Here is a 19,226-nt window from a genome sequence, read left to right as displayed (position 1 = left end):
GTTTTTATTTTGCACTGTCTCCTGGGCTGTATATTTATATTGTGTTATGAAATCCATATTCCCACTTTTCATACTTGCTGGATGAATAAAGTTTATTTATTTTTTCTTTTCTTGAATTCAGTCATTGCATAGAAAAAATCATCACCATCCTTTTCTTGCTGTCAGAGGGACATGGCTCTTCAATTTTCTCATTTAGTTGTGGCATTAGATAATTTTTATTGCTGTTCCATCAAGTCTTGTTTGTTCTTGGTCTTCCCTTTGCACTTCTCACACTTGTTCACATAAACGCTCACCAGCAGCACGCAGAGGCTTGGATGGCATTTCAGACCCTTTATTTCTCTTTGTCATTATTCTACATCTTGTTTCCTATCTCAGTCCTTCCCAATTCATTTTCATTTCTGGCATAAGTATCTTCCCTCACTGGACAAAGTTATACAACAGCACTATCAGAAAGAGATAACCTTTAAAATATTTAATAATATATGGTATGTGTGACAGGGTGTGCATGAATGTGAAGGCCAGAGCGATTCTTCTTATCATTTTCCCTTTTCCTCCCTTGAGAAGAAGTATATTATTGTACCAGTTGTTGTGTTAGCAATCAACTGTCCCCAGTAAGTTCCCTACCCTCTGTGCATCTGTGCCCAGATCTTTACTTGGGTGCTGGAGATCTAAGGTCATGTTGTCAATTGTGCACAGCAAAAGTACTTACACACTGAGCCTTCTCTCCAGCCTGAAGAACAAAGATTGTATATGTACACTCTCCAAAATTTATTCTCTACTTACCTTTTGAGATTTTTCCTCAGTGAAATTTGTACTTAAACGTTTCTTGCTCTTTGCCATCTCCTGTACATTGTTTTGGCCTTGCATTTGCATCCACTTTCAATTCCAACTTCAGCAATATTATTTTCTCTTATATATAAGTACACAAAGACCACGGCCTTTTTAAAAAATTAAATTTCCATTGTATGCCACCTAGGGCAATCACAGATGGATGCTATTGTGTCCTTCACACTTCAAAGGATTTTTGCTATCATAAGAAATTCTATGACCATAGCGTTAGGCTAATTTTGAATAAGACTTATTTTGTATGTGATCATATTTTTATTGTTCCTAGTTAAAATCTACTTCCTATAAATGGTATTGTCTACACAGTGGTGAGTTGATTTCTGGTTTGGTCTTGCTGAATTAGTCACTGCAATAGCTGTTTAAAACAAAGAGCTTCAAAAACATGTTCTGCACTAAATTAAATAATATCTTTAATATAAGTACTTACACATACCTTAAATTCACTTGAGAATTTTATGAATAAAAGTATTAAAATAACTTTTTAACATCAAATATTTAAACATTTGACCTTGTTTTTCTCTAAAACTTTATTTCCCAGAGCTTTTAAAATGTTTATAAGGCCATACTGTAAATTAAAACTGAAATGTAAGCTAATTTATGTGCATCTTTTACTTCTATTTGTCACTTATTAAAAATGAAAACATTTTTTTAGCTATCATATTTTGGTACAGTTAGAAGACCTGGGCTTTGGAGATAACCATGGGCACAGAAATATACAAACACTATCAAAAAAAAGGTGAAACTTCTCCCTCAAATCTAAGCATTGACTCCGAAGTTGTGGTTACTACTTTATTTAATATGATGTGGAAGGGAATTTCTACCAACAATGAGAAACTAGCAGAAATCTTTGGGGTCATTTGCCTATACAGCAGAAAATACTATTTAAATTATAGCAGGCTAATGGAATAGGATATGCATTGCAATGTTTGCTTGGAAAGCAACTGGGATGTTATTGAGAAAGATACTCAGAAATAAAAATAAGAAGGCAAGTCAGGAAGAAAATAGAATGGATAAACAGCTCAAAGGCAAGAAACAAAATGGTTTCAAAATTATTTGTCACTTGGAACAACTACTAAACTACTATGCTTATGATTGCTGTCCTCTGAGACTTCATTGATTTTTGTTGGTGTGGGACTACATCTAAAATTTGTGTGATGCTTTCAGGTCAAATGGTGAAAATCCAATATTTTCTCCTCCGCACCCCCCCCCCAAAAGATACAGGGAATAAAAGTACAAGAAACGGGACAAGAGCATTCACGGTTTGCGAAGGCAGTGCAAATGTAAAAACCAGATAAACAGACCCAAGAAAATTGAGTGGTAAGCTGCCAGACACAAAGAGTATGTCTCCATGGAGGTAGGTAGAGGGCAGTGGACTAAATTCAAACATGAATTTAGTCAAGACCCAGTGCTCAAGACCCCTGTATACGCCTCCCTGCTTCCAGAGGACCAATATCTGTAGCTGAAACGTCTGATTTTTCCCCATAGCAAGGGTTGAATTCTGAATTGAAGAACACTGAGTTTTATAACAAGACAAAGTAAAATGAATCTTTCTTTTTACATAACCACAGGAAGATCAGCAGAAAAGATTTACTTTTTGTTGATATTCACCTAAACAAGAAAATGAAGCACTCTTTTCTGACAAGCCAAGAAGAAGCGTTCTTAAAATTTGTAGCCAGTGTTGTTCCATTAAGTGCACCACAAGACAAATCTTAATTAAAGATCATACTAACAGGTCCATCTACAATATGTATGGAATGTGTATTACCTGTTAAACAGGACCAAATAACCAAAGACTTTTAGATATTTACAGAAAGGTATAAATTTTAAAACACAGAACAAATAACAACAAAGTTTTTTAAAAAGGCAATACAGGGGAAAAAACAAATTTTAGAAGTATATTAATCCTAAGAAAATTAAAAACCTAAAATCATTTTCTTAAAATTAAAATCATGATAAAACAATGGAAAAACTCAATATAACTCTCATGCAAATAAAAATCATTCTGTAAAGTATACAGAAAATATTAATAAAATTTAGAATAACATATCGGAAATTAGAGGACAGATCTATAGTGCTAAAAGTTCTGATACTCAAATAATAAAAGTTATTGGAGAAAACACAAGAGAAAAGAAAGTAAGAATATAAATTACTAACAATTTCATAATGTAGAGACTTGACTTTCAAAATTGAAGAAGCTTTGCTATGTACAGTATAATGAATGAAAGTAGACTGAGAATCAAGAGTATAATCTAAAATTCAGATTGTAACAGACATGAAGAGCACTACAAATTTCTGAAGAGGGGACAGAATCTACGTTGCAAAATGAAAAGTATTAGAAAGGCCTCAGAGTTTTCAAAAGTAACTCTAGAAACTTGAGATCGTACAGGAATTTCTTTAAAACTCCACAACAATGTATTTTCAGCCAGAAATCTTTAAACAAATATTTACAGTGTGTGCAATATAAAAAGAAAATTCCATTTTTTATAATCTATTTCTCAGCTAGAATTTTTATTAGCCAAAATGATAGGTCAAAGAAAGGAAGATCGATTTCAGTAAGAAGGAAACACACATCATTCAACCATGTAGTAAAAAATACTCCTAAGAATATAAGCTATGCAGAGTTACAAGAAACAACCATATGATGTCACTAAAGAAATTAAACACACACAAACACACACACACACACACTCATACACACATTACCATTTGGCTGGCATAACTCCTAGGCATATGCACAAAGTGATCTACACCTTCTAGAGAGATACTTAAACATTCTTATTTATTGCTAATAATACCTTTCATTCATTTTTGCAAGACATAGAATATGCCTAGTTGTCTTATTCATTATATCAATAGTTTACAGTGTAATGAAATTCAATAAATATTATATATTACACAGTTTATTATATATTATACAATATATTCTTTTTTATACAAAGAAAATGTTAAAAATATATTTGCAAGGAACAGGATGGATCTATATATTCTTGTTTTTTATGAGGTAATCAGATTCCGACAAATGTCCTCTCTATTATGTAAATTCTGACTGTGAATTTGTGTGTGTGTGTGTGTGTGTGTGTGTGTGTGTGTTAAATAAAATGATGGCACTAGAAATGGGGCCCCATGAGGAAAAGGTAAGAGTGATAAAATGTATGCGACATGAAAGTAGCAAGGGATCCCCTGAGAGTAGAAAGCTAGAATGACTTGGGGAGTCACTGGAGAAGAGGAGGTGGGAAGAGCATCAACACAACCAAATTGTGTTTGAAAGAATCGTACTGAAGCCTAATGCTTTGCATGACAGTCATCCACTATAAACAAGCAAAACACAATCAATTCAGATTGGGATAACATAACCAAGGAGACGTACTGATGATCTCCATGCTCATGAGATCACTGCTCTACTAGCTTTAAGGGTGAAGCTGCTGCAGGATGTGTTCCAGTCAAACAAAAGGTAAATCTAGAATATGAGCACATACAATGAAAACAATAGAGGGCCCACTTCTTGAGAAAGAAATAAAAAACTAAACTAAAAAACTAAATCAACAAATCAAACAAAGAAAGAAATACATGAAAAGGGCAGAAAGCATAGTAAGCAAGAAGTTGAAGTAGTACACAAGAAGTGATAGCACGTGTCATGGGTCCATGCACAAAGTCAGAAGCACAGTGAGCAACAGGGAATATTCTCAGTGTGGATGATAAGATTACGAAACAGAATTTTTGGTAGCACATCATTTTACCATTAAGCAAAGTATTTAATGATGTGACTGTAACTATCAATCTAGTAATTAAAAGTTTAAATGTAAGCATAGAGACATGCTATGGTCTGCATGCTAGAATTTCTCCTGTTTTTGTGCTCTCCAGTGCCTCCTGTTTTCAGCCTCCTCCTTAGACATTGCTTGTCTTCAGTTTATCACTGCTTTGCTTCCCACTTCTCAACCTATTATGTCTTTTTGGTCTCCTACTGGTAAAGACAAAGGAAGCCAAGACAGTCATAACAAGTATTTGTTTGTTTGTTTTTGTTTTTAGTTTATGTAAGTTTTTTTCACTCAGGCTTTTTTTTTCTTTTATTTATTTATTTATTTTTATTTTTTTTATTAGGTAATTTCCTCAATTACATTTCCAATGCTATCCAAAAAGTCCCCAACACTCCCCCCCCAGTCCCCCACCCACACACCCCCACCCCTTGGCCCTGGCATTCCCCTGTACTGGGGCATATAAAGTTGGCAAGTCCAATGGGCCTCTCTTTCCAGTGATGGCCTACTAGGCCATTTTTGATACAAATGCAGCTAGAGACAAGAGCTCTGGGGTACTGGTTAGTTCATAATAATGATCCACCTATGGGGTTGCAGTTCCCTTTAGCTCCTTGGGTACTTTAATTAGATATTTTCTTCATCTACATTTCAAATGCTATCCCAAAAGGCCCCTATACCCTCCCCCCATGCTGCTTCCCTACCCACCCACTCTTGCTTCCTGGCCCTGGAATTCCCCGTACTGGGGCATATAAAGTTTGCAAGACCAAGGGGCCTATCTTCCCAATGATGGCCAACTAGGCCCTCTTCTGCTACATATGCAGCTAGAGACACGAGCTCTGGGGGTACAGGTTAGTTCATGTTGTTGTTCCACCTATAGGGTTGCAGACCCCTTCAGCTCCTTGGGTGCTTTCTCTAACTTCTCCATTGGGGAATAGTCATCTTATAGATGACTGTGAGCATCCACTTCTGTATTTGCCAGGCACTGGCATAGCCTCATAGCTATAACAGGGACACTTCAGCAAAATCTTTCTGGCATATGCAATAGTGTCTGGGTTTGCTGGTTGTATATGGGATGGATCCCCAGGTGGGGCAGTCTCTGGATGGTCTTTCCTTCCGTCTCAGCTCCGAATTTTGTCTCTGTAACTTCTTCCATGGGTATTTTGTTCCCTTTTCTAAGAAGGATCAAAGTATCCACACTTTAGTCTTCCTTCTTCTTGAGTTTCATGTGTTTTGCAAATTGTATCTTGGATATTCTAAGTTTCTGGGCTAATATCCGCTTATCAGTGAGTGCATATCATGTATGTTCTTTTGTTACTGTGTTACCTCACTCAGGTTAATATCCTCCAGATCCATCCATTTGCCTAAGAATTTCATGAACTCATTTTTATTTAATTGCTGAGTAGTACTCCATTGTGTAAATGTACCACATTTTTCTGTATCCATTCCTCTGTTGAGGGGCATCTGGGTTCTTTCCAGCTTCTGGCTATTATAAATAGGGCTGCTATGAACATAGTGGAGCATGTGTCCTTTTTACCTGTTGGGACATCTTCTGGGTATATGCCCAGGAGAGGTATTGCTGGATCTTCTGGTAGTACTATGTCCAATTTTCTGAGAAACCACCAGTCTGATTTCCAGAGTGGTTGTACCAGTTTCTAATCCCACCAACAATGGAGGAGTGTCCTTCTTTCTCCACATTTTTGCCAGCATCTGCTGTCACCTGAATTTTTGATCTTAGCCATTCTGACTGGTGTGAAGTGAAATCTCAGGGTTGTTTTGATTTCCATTTCCCTGATGATTAAGGATGTTGATATTTAAAGGTTTTGAAAGTTTTCTCTCAAGGCTTTGCTTAGGAATCTTAGGCAATAGATATGTTGTAAGCAAATGATGAAAGAAGTACTTGTCAAAAAAAAAAAGAAAGAAAAAGTTAGCCTTTCAGACAACAAGTACTGAAAGAGGAACACAGTCTATATTAAGGCTGGTTGTCAAAGGTATAGTCAAATAAATATGCAGGTGAGGGTTTAAAACAAAACTTAACCTTTACTAGGGGTATGGTAGGTCAGATAATTTCGAATGACAGAATTTAGGAGTGAGTGCAAAAAGAAAATACTCTTTGAGGGGTCAGTTCATAATTAAATTACAAGAGGATTTTAACAGATTGTAATTTATAAATGGCTACCAGAATGTAAGGACACTAATGAAACGGGTAAGATGAAGATGGCCCTGAGAAGTGATTCAATGAATAGTGACATGACCAGCTTTGTCTAGTGGCTGGAATCTCATCCCTGAAAGCCACATGAATGAAAGAGAGAATCAGCTCTTTAAGTTGTCTTCTGACAGTAATGTGTGTAATGAGGTCCATCCTTACCAAAACATAAAATGTAATAATTAACAGTTATAATAATAATAACTAAAATAAATTGACAAAGTCATTACTGAGAAAATTGTGTTTACAGAAATATTTGTAACCATAACATGTTGTCAGTATAATAATTTTACAGTAAATTTATATTATTTCCGAAAGTAATTGTTTTTCATTAATTATCAGTTTAAAAGTTGTAACAATATTTAATACAACAAATCAGAGATGAAATTCAAATAGGTAAATCACATTTTCTAAAATCACTGTACCCCTTAACTACTATGTTATATAATGTAAGATATACAGCGAAGTGTAACAGAATATATGATGGAGATACAATATAAGACAAACATCACTAGCCCCAGTGACATGATTAGGAACTTCACAGGCACTTTTGCTTGGGATTCTCAGGGAATACACAGGCAAATCATGAAAGGACAAGCAGGAATTGGTGAAAAGAAGTAAAGCAGCATTTCAGATGAATACAACTCGTAGGAAGATATACAGTAGTGAGAGAGCGCACATGTGGAGAATAAACCTGAACTGAAAAGGGAACACAGTCTCTATTAAGGACAGCTGTGAAAAGTACAATAAAAAAAAAAAATCAATGCAGGTGAAGGTTAAATAATAAAGGAATTAGATACCTGGATCTTAATCTTTATGTTGTAGTGCATCTGCTGATTCTGTAAGGTAATCATGACCCCTTTAAATACATTTATTATTTGCTGTTTACCATGTGTACGAATTAGCATCCGAATTCATCGTGGTGCTTTTAAACAGGTTTGGTTTTGTGGTTTCTCTTCTCTCCTCTCCAATCCTGCTCCCTCTGCTGCTTACACTGGTTACACTTACTAGCTTCTCTCCTGATGATGTGCGTTTCATTGTCCTTACCTCCCCAATGCTGCTTCCTTTGGCTTCTTGTGGCTCTCTTTCTAATGTTATTGCAGATACTCACATTCACACCCACATATGCACGTCTAATGCTAGGTTCTGCATATGAAAAAGCATGTGATACTTGTCATTCTCCATCTGGGTCACCATGGTAAAATCATATTTTACAGCGTTACCCATTTTACTGAAAATATCAGTTCTCTTTGAAGCTTCTTAAAATTTCATTGGGCATATTTACCAACTTTTAGGTGGAAGAACAATGAAAATATTTTGAATGTTGTTTGGGAAGGTTGATTTCCTGCCAGGCAACTAAGATTCCTGCCTGAGCTGGCTTTCCTAAGTAGAAGCTAAAGACAAGAACTTGTACATACATTCATTTCAAAGGCTTGATCTGTGAAATTTTGTGTATTTGAAAGGGACATATATATGAGAACTTGAGGCATTCAGGAGCAATACAGATAATGGTAAGTCTTTGAACCTGTGACCTGAAAATAGAGAAAGAATAAAACAAGACTTTAGAGGCACTGTCTTTGTTTCCCTGAGGTTATATAAAGCTATCAGTTAGCAGAAGATATTAGATACTGAGTTTGAAGCACTTTATCCAATAGCATCTGAAATCCTTTTAAGAGATTATGATAAGCTAAATTCACATTTTCTTGGCTCAGACCTGTACTATAAACTAAAGACTTTTGTGCTTTCTGAATTTTTATAGCCACAACTATGAGAAGACTAGAAACAGATTCCTCGTATCCCTCAGTCCTTGTTGCCAGATTCCAATGTCTACCAAGTCCAATAGAAGCTATGTAGCATAAGCTTGTAGACAAGAAAGGAAATGACTCTAGTCACTGCAGTGGAGGCAGTGAGGAAGGATGTACAGATTCATACTTGATCGAGTTTCAGAGCCCATTCTGAATGCATTTGTCTCATTTCCCCAATCTGAGAAGGTTGTTTGGCCTTGCTTAAAGACTAAATAATACTTCTCCAATTGTTACCATAAAAGGAAAAATCTAAATTGTTGTGCCCTATTCTTAACACATTTTAATCATGTAGTGATAAGGCACAATCCAGCATACCCTAAAGAGGAGTTAATTTCAGTGTCAAACAACAAAATAGGCCAAATTTTATACCCTTTAGTTACTACTTGTTATTATCCACGTTCTGCAAAATATGTTTAGGAATGACTCCTAAAGTTACTAGATTGAAAATTGGTTTTTTAATTGGCTAAATTTACCAATATGGATTTAACTACTAGAAATTCTGTAACAAATGTGGTAAACAAAGCATCATGGAATGTTGTAAGGCCAAAATCAATGGTGTTTGAAACTGAGGATGGAATATATAAAAAAAAAAAGACACTGTAAATAAGCAAATATTTATGAGAAGTTTGAATTATGTATTCAACAATGATATATCATATATAGCTCACTCATATACACCCAATCATATCCCCAGATAAAGAAACAAAAATAAAAACATATTTTGGAGACAGATGTTCCTCTCTTTCTCTCTCTCTCTCTCTCTCTCTCTCTCTCTCTCTCTCTCTCTCTCTGTGTGTGTGTGTGTGTGTATAAAAGTATGGAGTGTGCTTGTGGTGTGTAGTTTGTGCACTTTCTGTATATGCTTGCTTGTGTATACATATATGAAATAGTGCATCTATGCATGTATGTGTGGAGCCCAGAAGTTGACCTGGCCTATTTTCCTGAATCACTTCAACTTTATTTTTTTATCTCATTCTAAACCAGTAGCTTACTGATTTGACTAAATTGGCTGGCCAGCAAGCTGCTGAGATAGGTCTTCCTGTCTCCATGTCCCAGTTCTGGAAGTATCAATGCATACCACTACACTCAGTGTTTGACCTGGGTACTGAGGTTTGCCCTCAAGTCCTCATTCTTCTGCTACAAGCAACTGAGCCATCTCTTGATTTCCTGGGGAAAAAATCCTTTAGTGTTTGTCCACTGCTAAACAGGTATGATAGGGGAAATTATTATCATCAATAAAATGGGCTTAGTGGTTTAGTGAGAAGTATGGATCACAAGGGTTACAGTGCACAAACTACAATAAGTGGACATTGGAGGTAGTGAACTATGTTTATTAATAATTAGTAAATATTCAGAAGTTGCAAATTTGTCTTCATAATTCCTAAGATCAAACAAATATTCCATAACAACCTACCTGACGTATGGAAGTGATAAAGAAATTACATATGAACTCTCTTAATAGAGAGACAGAACTTTCTCAATTCTCATACTCAAATTAAACCATAGAATTCAGCACTGATTAAAAAGAAACATCTCATTACTTTGGATGAAAAAAGAGTTGATTATTTTCATTTCTGAAAATGAATCTTTCTCCTAACCCTTTCTGAAATGGTCTAAGTCATCCCTCAGATCACATCAGGTGACCATGTTTAAAGAAAAATTATTATCTAGTCTTTTTATGGACTCTCTCTAGATCTGGTTCTCTATTTGTGTAACAGCCTATTTGCTTGGTATTCAGGACAATCTTGCTTTGTAGACATAACTTGTCTTAAACTTATTATGGAATCCAGAAAGCCTCAAAAATATGATTGTACTTAGCTTCCAAAGTGTTGGACTTATGGGTGTATACCACTATGCCTGCCACATACTTAACACAATTAATTTTCTGTAAGAGATCACAGTTAATATTGTAATATTGCTTATGCCCAAAAACCTTTAATCTCTCATGCTCTTTCTCTCTCAATAAATCTCTACTTTATCTTGACTCTACTGTTAAGAAGCAGCCACTTCAGGCTACAGAAAATGACCCTGTATTATCACTCTCTACTTCAGGTTATTTGGGGAGATAGAGTCCTAGGATTTTAGCTACCCAATGTCCATTGCATTATCTTTGACAATCAACTAGCAATTCCATTTTTTAAAAGATTTATTTATTCTATGTATAGGAGTACATTGTAGCTGTCTTCAGACACATCAGAAGAGGGCAAAATATCCCATTACAGATGTTTGTGAGCCAATGTGTAGTTTCTGGGAATTGAATTCAGGATGTCTGGAAGAACAGTCAGTGCTTTTAACTGGTGAGCCATCTCTCCAGCCCCAGCAATTTATTTTTCAGAATATGCAAGTAGTGGATGAGATTCAAGGGTGTCTCGAATGTATAGGGTTCATACAAAATAGTAGCAAATTTACAAAATGCCTCTGCTTGTCTCTGAAGCTATGGCTGTTGCCCAAAAGGCAAACATTTCCATCCAGTGCACTAAGTTATTTGAAATGTTTGCTGTCACTAGTTGAAAAAGCCTGTTGTGGTGCAATAGTTCAACTCAAGAATAGCTCTAAAGGGCATGGTGGAAAATAAATTCAAGTGATAAATCTTCACCTTTCCTGGAATCTGAGATAGTCTGAATTAAGTGTCTACACTGATGAATAGGCTGGGTATAATCATTTGACTAGATAATCTTGCAGTTGAAAAGGACAAGATCAGAATCCCAGTAACTAATTTTCCAGTGGACATTCTTTACTGTCTCAGCTTTTAGAAAATGGAGTAGTTACTTTCCATAGCAATGCTTTCCCATAACTAAAATCAATATCTACTAAACTGACAGCATTACTCATGTCTTAAATTTTCTGGGCTTAAAATATTAAGAGATGTTAGCTCTAAGAACATTTTTTATATAAGAAGCAGTGCATTGTTGTTGAGCTTGTTAGTAGATATTCAAATACTTCAAGTTAGCAATGTCAAAATTGTGTAACTTATAGAGCCTGCTTTCACTGAGAGGAGCAATTAGCATAGAAATTGATCTGCTAAAGAACCATAGCAAATCACTAGGTAAATTTTATGACAATGAGATAGTAATGTAGGTCGGTGGTAGAGTACTTATCTTGCAGGTCCAAGACCTGGAGTTAGATTCCCAGCACTGAAGGAATTTATTTATTTAGGTAGTTATTTGTTTACTCACTAATTCATCCCTTCATTTATTTTGGAACAAAAGAAGTCATCCCTTTAATCTGGTTTCCAATATATATAACTATTTTTCTCATCCTTAATGTTCAAGGATTCCACAGATGACTTCAATGAGAAGATTACCTAGGTTGCAAAGCTTAAGAAAGGGCACAAGTTTATATAGCATGTGTTTTCAACTCTGTTGCATAGTTTCCTGCCAGCTCATTTGAGCACTGTTTTGAGGTAAAAAGATATCATCTTGTGTCACATTTTAGATACTAAGTCTGTACTGTATTTCCTTAAAAACCTATTTGGAAATGTTCTTGAATATGTAATTAAAATGCTTCATAGACGCTTCACTAAAAATCATTGAATTAAATTGAACAAGTACTTCAAATAGACAAATCATTGACACGGGCTGTAAACAAACCTTTGATCATTATTTGTTTTCTGAGAACGGTTTTTGTTAGCCAGCAAAATCTTAATTTTCCTGGGAGCAGATTCCTTATGGCACAGTCCTGTTACTTTTCATGAACTACAGCCATAGATTGAGCTTAGAATTTTTGTTGCATACATGGTACATGTGTGCTATCCTCATCAATGTGCCCTTACATAATGAACAAAAAATGCAGAAGGAAGATCTGACCCAGGTTATATTCTTTTCTAAATGACAGAGTTTGCATGGTTCTGGTAGCTGGCAATGTTCCCATCTGAATTTTTTTTTGATGTGTGCTGTTTAATATACTGGCAGTGATGTTTGATTTGGAAATTGTTCATTCCTTCACTAGTCACAAGACAAAAGCACTTCCTGAAGAGCATGTTTAATTGCCCAGATGTTTGTGTGAAATTGCTTCCATTAATCACAGTATTGATTATATGTCTTCCATATTCTGCCACTCTTCTATTTTTAAACAGTATCCTGAAATGATGTAGGAGGTATGATAGCCTTGATATCCTTGATCCTAGCTTGAAATCTAAACAATTGATGAAAAATACATGGTATACGACTTAAAGCTGGTGCTTGTGTTAACTCAACCTTATATATAGGTCCTACAGATTCTTAAACTGACACTGTATTGAGGCTCTCAGCTTTAACTGTGGTGTCTCATTCCTTGGCCCAGAACACTCGACATATCTCTGGAACTTTCTGAAAACACCAGACCTGTAGGTTCTCTTTTCTTATTCTTTATAACATTTTAAAAATCAGTCTTTACTCTTAGGTGTCCTGTTTTCATTTCTCTACAGTTTTTTTTTTTCTGCCTGGTTGCACATGAACTTATCAGCTGTTTCTTCAACTGACAGACAGCTGATTCCTGTCCCTTTTGAGCTGATTTCCTGTCCCTTCCACACGTATTCCACTGTTAATGAAGAAATCACATTACCTTATCATGAGAAATTAGGACTTTTGATAAATTATTTAGTAAATTTCAAAAGGGTAAAGAACATGACCAGTATTTAAGTATACTCATCTTGTATTCATCTTTCACATCATCAGGAACTTTCTTTTGAAAAATGAATTCATTAAAGATAATCTGAAAATATCAGTCACATGGAAAGTTGACAGAAGTAGATGGTAGGAATGTCAGTTTATTTTTATACTTGTACTAATGAGTGACACTAAAGGTCTTTAGATATCATTTCTATCACAATACAGTGTTATAGTTCAAGGTATTAGTAACTGTTGATACTTCAGTCCTGTAGACTTTATTACCTCCCAAAGTTGCCACTCTCTTCCAGTACTTCAGGTTTAGTTCATGTTTTCTATATCTGCCATCTTTCCCTCTATGAGTTTTCCTAAGAAAGTTGTGTTAGTACTCAAATCCAGGACATGTTTTTAACAGTATCCTGAGAAATGAACACAGTGATTATAAAAGTCCTATTTAACTTCATGTAACTATTGAGTTGTATTGATTATTTAAATTATTAAAGACACATTGTAGAGAATTGTATACTTAGGTCCTCAAAGTCCTAAGAGCAATATACATGTGCTGTCTTTTAAGTCTTAAATGCCGTTCATAAGTAGGTGTGTCATAAGTTTGGACTTCCAAATGAAGCTTGTTAGAGTTGCTAGAACGTCTCAGAAGTGAGGTCTTGTGAAGACACTTTAGATCGCTAGGTTTAAACAGTCAAAGGACAGCATAGGGTTCAATTCTCATTTTTCTTTCATTCCTGGAAGGTGAGTGATTTAGCTCTTCACAATACTCTCTATCATTTCCATAGAAGAAGCTTGTAGAAAAATGTATATTCAAAGTTGTAGACATGCTTCTGATTCTTATGTGCTTAATCTGTAGAATTGCTGTGGAAAAAATATATGAAAAAATAGTCTTCTGTGCTCTAGATAAAATCAGAAAAAAGAAAAAAACCCATCGTGATATATAGCCCTTCTAGTTACAGACATCACTTTTCAGAGAGGAAATATGGTCTATATAAAGTGAAGGTAAATCTTTAAATTAATAGATGAGGAAAAAGCATCTTGTACTATGTCTTTATATTAACTGGAAGGATCCAAAAAGCAAACTCAATTAATAAAATTAAGTTGATCATGGGCCATGAATGTGCTTGCTGATCATTTACATTATGAAATAAATTTTAAAATTAATCCAGTTTTTAGACTTAGAAATTCTCAGGGCTGAAGCGATGTCTCAGTGGTTAAGCACACATCGGATCTTATAGAGGACACATTAGGTTCCTAGCACCCATTCGAGACAGCTAACACTTGTAAATCTACCTGCAGGGAATCCTAGACCCTGTGATGGCCTCTAACTCCACACACATGTACACATAACTAAAAAATGAACTTATATTAGCAACTAATATACATCTTAATATTTTCTCAAATATGAACATATAATCTTTTTCATTCTTCTGAAAGAATGACTTCTGATTATAAAAGGTTTAAGCATATTTTAGATGCTGGTAAGGGTTAGAGAGTGCTTCTCTAAGGACTTGGGAAGAGAGATTAACTTTTGAAATTGAACTTTTGTACATCATAGAATTTGAGGATCATCTTTCACAAATTTCACTTAATAACGTCAGATTTGGGCAGAGAAGAATGTGCTGTAAGAAATAAATTAATGGTAAATATGACTTAATACATCTTAACTATATATTTAGAGACAGATACAGAAATATCTGTACATAAGTTTACTTATATGCACATGTTCTAGCTGTGTTGACTAAAAGGAACTGTGATCTAAACCTATTAGAAACTGTGAGCAAATATGCAACACTCGATTCTTATGCAATCTATCTATTATGAACCATAGTTATAAGAGAGGATTAACTTCATCACTGGGACAGAGAAAGGATAAGAGAAAACTATCCAAGTTTAAAAAGAGTTCCAAGAGCACAAGGTCGTTTTAAAAGTGCATGTGAATCACCTCGAAGAGTTCAGAAACATTACAGAAGGAAAGATAACAGTGGGTCACAGTGAGGTGAGGCTAGTAGGTGTGGGAAGACACACAGAGCCAGCAAACCATCAGTGGGTGCAGAAGGTTGAGCATTATAATTCTGTCATGTGCTTTTGGTTTATATGGTCTCATATCATCACTCACACCAAACGTTACTGACAACAGCCAGGAAGTAACAGCCACTTTGGTTGATAACAGAGTAACAAAATGATAAAATTGACACAGCAAATAGTTTGATGTATACTTTTTGATAAGATGTACTCAGAATGAAAAATAGTAGTACTCGTGGCAACTATAACCTGAGCCAAAGCATGAAGAACAACAGTACTGAATGTGGTTTCAGTGTCCTCGCCAGGATCTGTCTTGAGATTTCGTACTTGATTATTCTAGTGATGGGGCCTCATTTAGTGTTTTATTTGTTTATTTTCTTTATTTACATTTCAAATGTTATCCCCTTTCCTGGTTTGCCCTCCGAAGACCCCATATCCCTTCCCCCTTCCCCTCCCCCTGCTCACCAACCTACCCACTCCTAATTCCTAATCCTGGCATTCCCCTACACTTGGGCATAGAGCCTTCACAGGACCAAGGGCCTCTCCTCCCATTGATGACTGACAAGGCCATCTTCTGCTACATATTCAGCTGGAGCCATGAGTCCCACCATGTGTACTCTTTGGTTGGTGGTTTAGTCCCAGGGAGATCTGGAGTTACTGGTTGGTTCATATTGTTGTTCCTCCTATGGGGCTGCAAAGCCCTTCAGCTCCTTGGGTACTTTCTCTAGCTCCTTCATTGGGGACCCTGTGCTCTGGCCAATGGATGGCTGTGAGCATCCACTTATGTATTTGTCAGGCACAGGCAGAGCCTTTCAGGAGACAACTATATCAGGCTCCTGTCAGCAAGCACTTGTTGGCATCCACAATAGTGTCTGGGTTTGGTGATTGTATCCCCAGATGTGACAGTTCAACTGGAGGGGCAACCTCATGATGTAGTTTTAAATTCTTTTGTAGTTCTTATGGGAAACTTATCAGAAGAGTCTTGACTGTATTCAGACTCCATTTCTTTTCTGAATACACATGACTGTTCACTTTAAAATGTGATCTTACCTTTTCTATGTCTCACACAATTCAAACATGGGGTCTTTAATCCAAATTATGAGATAGACAAACTTGTTTCCTTTAAAAGTTTACTTGCCTCATAGTAAAGCAATGTTAATATAATCTAAAAATTACCAATTAAATTAAAAATTACTAATTAATCTTTGGGAAGAAATTTACTTGTGCTACTCAATAACACCACAGTCAACAAATATAAAATTAGAAGACCTTTCCAGACTTCTAAAATATTACATTAATCTATTTTACTAAAATTTTTTGCAAAATTTGAAAATGAGCCACAATTTTGCCCCAGTGACCTTTATTTTTTTTTTCAATCTTGAAATTTGTGAGGGGAAACATAGAAGAGAATCTATTTCATTTAGAAAATAGAGATTAAAGAATAAGTATGATAGTATAGTTGTACAGTGATTTTGCTGAACTCTCAAATGGTCCAGAAAGAAACTGGAGGAGGATTCAAAAAAAGAAAGGAAAAAGCAAATAGGACAACATAAAAACAATGTTTGAGTCTTAAGGATACAGGCAAATTCCTCTAACAGTTTGTGGATTCTTTCCTACATAGAAAATCATATTGAGCTATAAAGGAGTAAAGAAAGTGTAGAAAGAGGAAGGTTGACCTTTGCTCTGAAGCAGAATATCTTTTTGTGGCTTAAAGTTTGGAGTATCTGTGGATGTGAAGGATGGCTGGCTGGGATTCTTATCCAGTGTTATTCTTGTAAGAATGGGTGCTCCTTTGCTTCTCCCATTTTTGGAATTCTGACACTATAAGTACAGTACCTGAGAGATACCCCTTACATACTTTAATGCATAATAGGGTGATCTAGGTATTCAGTATAACCTTATCATCACTACGCTCCAGTGATTGATATGGACATTTTATTGCAAACTCAGTATCTCTTCCTCTATATTTTTATTTTCCTTACTGAAGATTAAGCCCATTTCCTGCCAAACAAGCTATTTATTTCTGAATTGCATCCAATTTTCCCCCTTAAATTTGGTTTTGAAACAGTATCAAGCTACAGTAATCAGTTTAGCCTTGAACATACTGTGCACCCTAAGTGGTCTTGGATTTGTGATCCTATTTCAGTTTCCCTAATGTATAGGATTACAGAAATGTTCCAACAATTTCTCCTCGATGCATGCCTGAAAAGGAAAATTAAAGCAAATTTTAAAGTCTGAATGGTTGAAGATTCTCCCTAACACTAACTTAGCACTGTAAACTATGAGGTGTACTTGTGGCTTGTTGGTTGGAACAATAACTATTAATTTAAGGAGAAAATTTTCCCTTTACTGTTGAGAAAATTAAGTGATAATTCTTTAAATGTTACAACATGAAAAGGGTGTAATGGAACAAACCCCAGTGGCCTTTGGAAGTCTAAATTGGAAAATGCAATTCTAAATTCTCAATGCAATTTTAATTAAAGCAATTGAATTTAAGCAGTAGAGATAAACAAGGAATTGGAATCCTTAAGCCTCAATTTATCACTTGATAGGAAAGATTATGGAAATTGTACTTTAAATATAGGTCTCTGTTGGGTTTTGCTATAAGAACTCCATCAGACACAGCTGCAAGGCACACTCCTGGTCTTTCTGTTAATTGTCTTCTTGCCTAGTTGATTAAATAAAGATTAGCATTTATTATCTCTACAGCGTTTTACAAGCTTTAACAAATGAAACTAGATGGCCAATGTATAAGATACACCATCCTGCTGCTTTAGTCTTTACAGAGAGATAAGTAGAAGAATCTCACAGTATCAGATGCATTAACAAAGCAAGTGAAGAGCCCCACTTCTGCTTTGTTCCTGAAACCATTACTAATGACTTTAGGTGATTGAATACTTATGATCATGTGGTGCATTGGCAAGGTTCTCTCTTTTCAGAGCAGGTGAAAATTTAGTTTGGCTGTGATTACATGCTTCCCTATTGATATGGAAAAGAAGACAAACATCTCTGTGTCTCTCTGTCACCGCGTGTCTCTGCCTTTTTGCTTGCCTTTCTGTCTCTGTCTCTCTGACTCTGTCTCTCTGTGTCTGTCTCTCTCTCTCTGGGTGAGGGTGTGGTTGTGGGTGTTGAATGCACATTCAGGTATGGTTACACATGTATGTACATGAACATGGAGGGCAGTAAATGATGCTGAGTGTACCTACTCTATCCCTTATCACTGTAATTCTATGAGACAAGGCCTCACTAACTTGTATATACGCTTGAAGCCTTCAAACCTGACAAGTCCTCCTTTCTCCACTCCCACCTTGCTTGGCTTATGCAGCATTTTGTGTGAGTGTTGGAGGATATAAATCTTGTCCTGATTTACACAACAGGTATGGTTGCTCCCTGAGTCATCTGTCAAACTCCATGAATTATTTTTAACATAATTTCATTCTTCTGTGGTTATGCAGGTTAGAAACCCAAATGTAAGTGTTAATCAGACTCTTTCCTTCAAAAGTCTCTAAGACAGAATTTATTTATAATGTTGAGAATCTCTGTAAAACACATCAGACTTCTCATTTGATCGATGCAAGAAATGGAATCTTGTAGGGATGTTTGGTCCTGAAGACCTTTCCCTATGGATGAGGAAAGAGGTATGGCTACCTATACTTTTCTGTTCTTGTATCTTCGAGGACATAGTATTTGGCCCTCTCAATTTTCTGTCATAGAAGGATATAGCAAGAAAGCATTCACTAGATGTTGGTGCCTGGAACACGTCTGTCCATTACAAATCACCTATACCGTGTGTTTTGTGATAGAAGCATGAGGAGAATAAGAAGTCACTTATCTCTTTTTATGGCTCAGAGAAAACCTGAGTTCTTAAGATCCTCCACTCCCAACCTTATATATTAACATGGGTATTTCTCTCCCACAACCTTAAAATTCATTGCCTCCTACCTGCAAAAATCATGAGGAAATCCTGGTCTATTTGAATAATCCGTAATAATATTCTGTT

Source organism: Mus caroli, unplaced genomic scaffold (assembly GCF_978045245.1).
Source record: "Mus caroli unplaced genomic scaffold, Mus_caroli_1 scaffold_6, whole genome shotgun sequence".
Lineage (NCBI taxonomy): Eukaryota > Metazoa > Chordata > Mammalia > Rodentia > Muridae > Mus > Mus caroli.
This window is presented reverse-complemented; position numbering follows the sequence as displayed.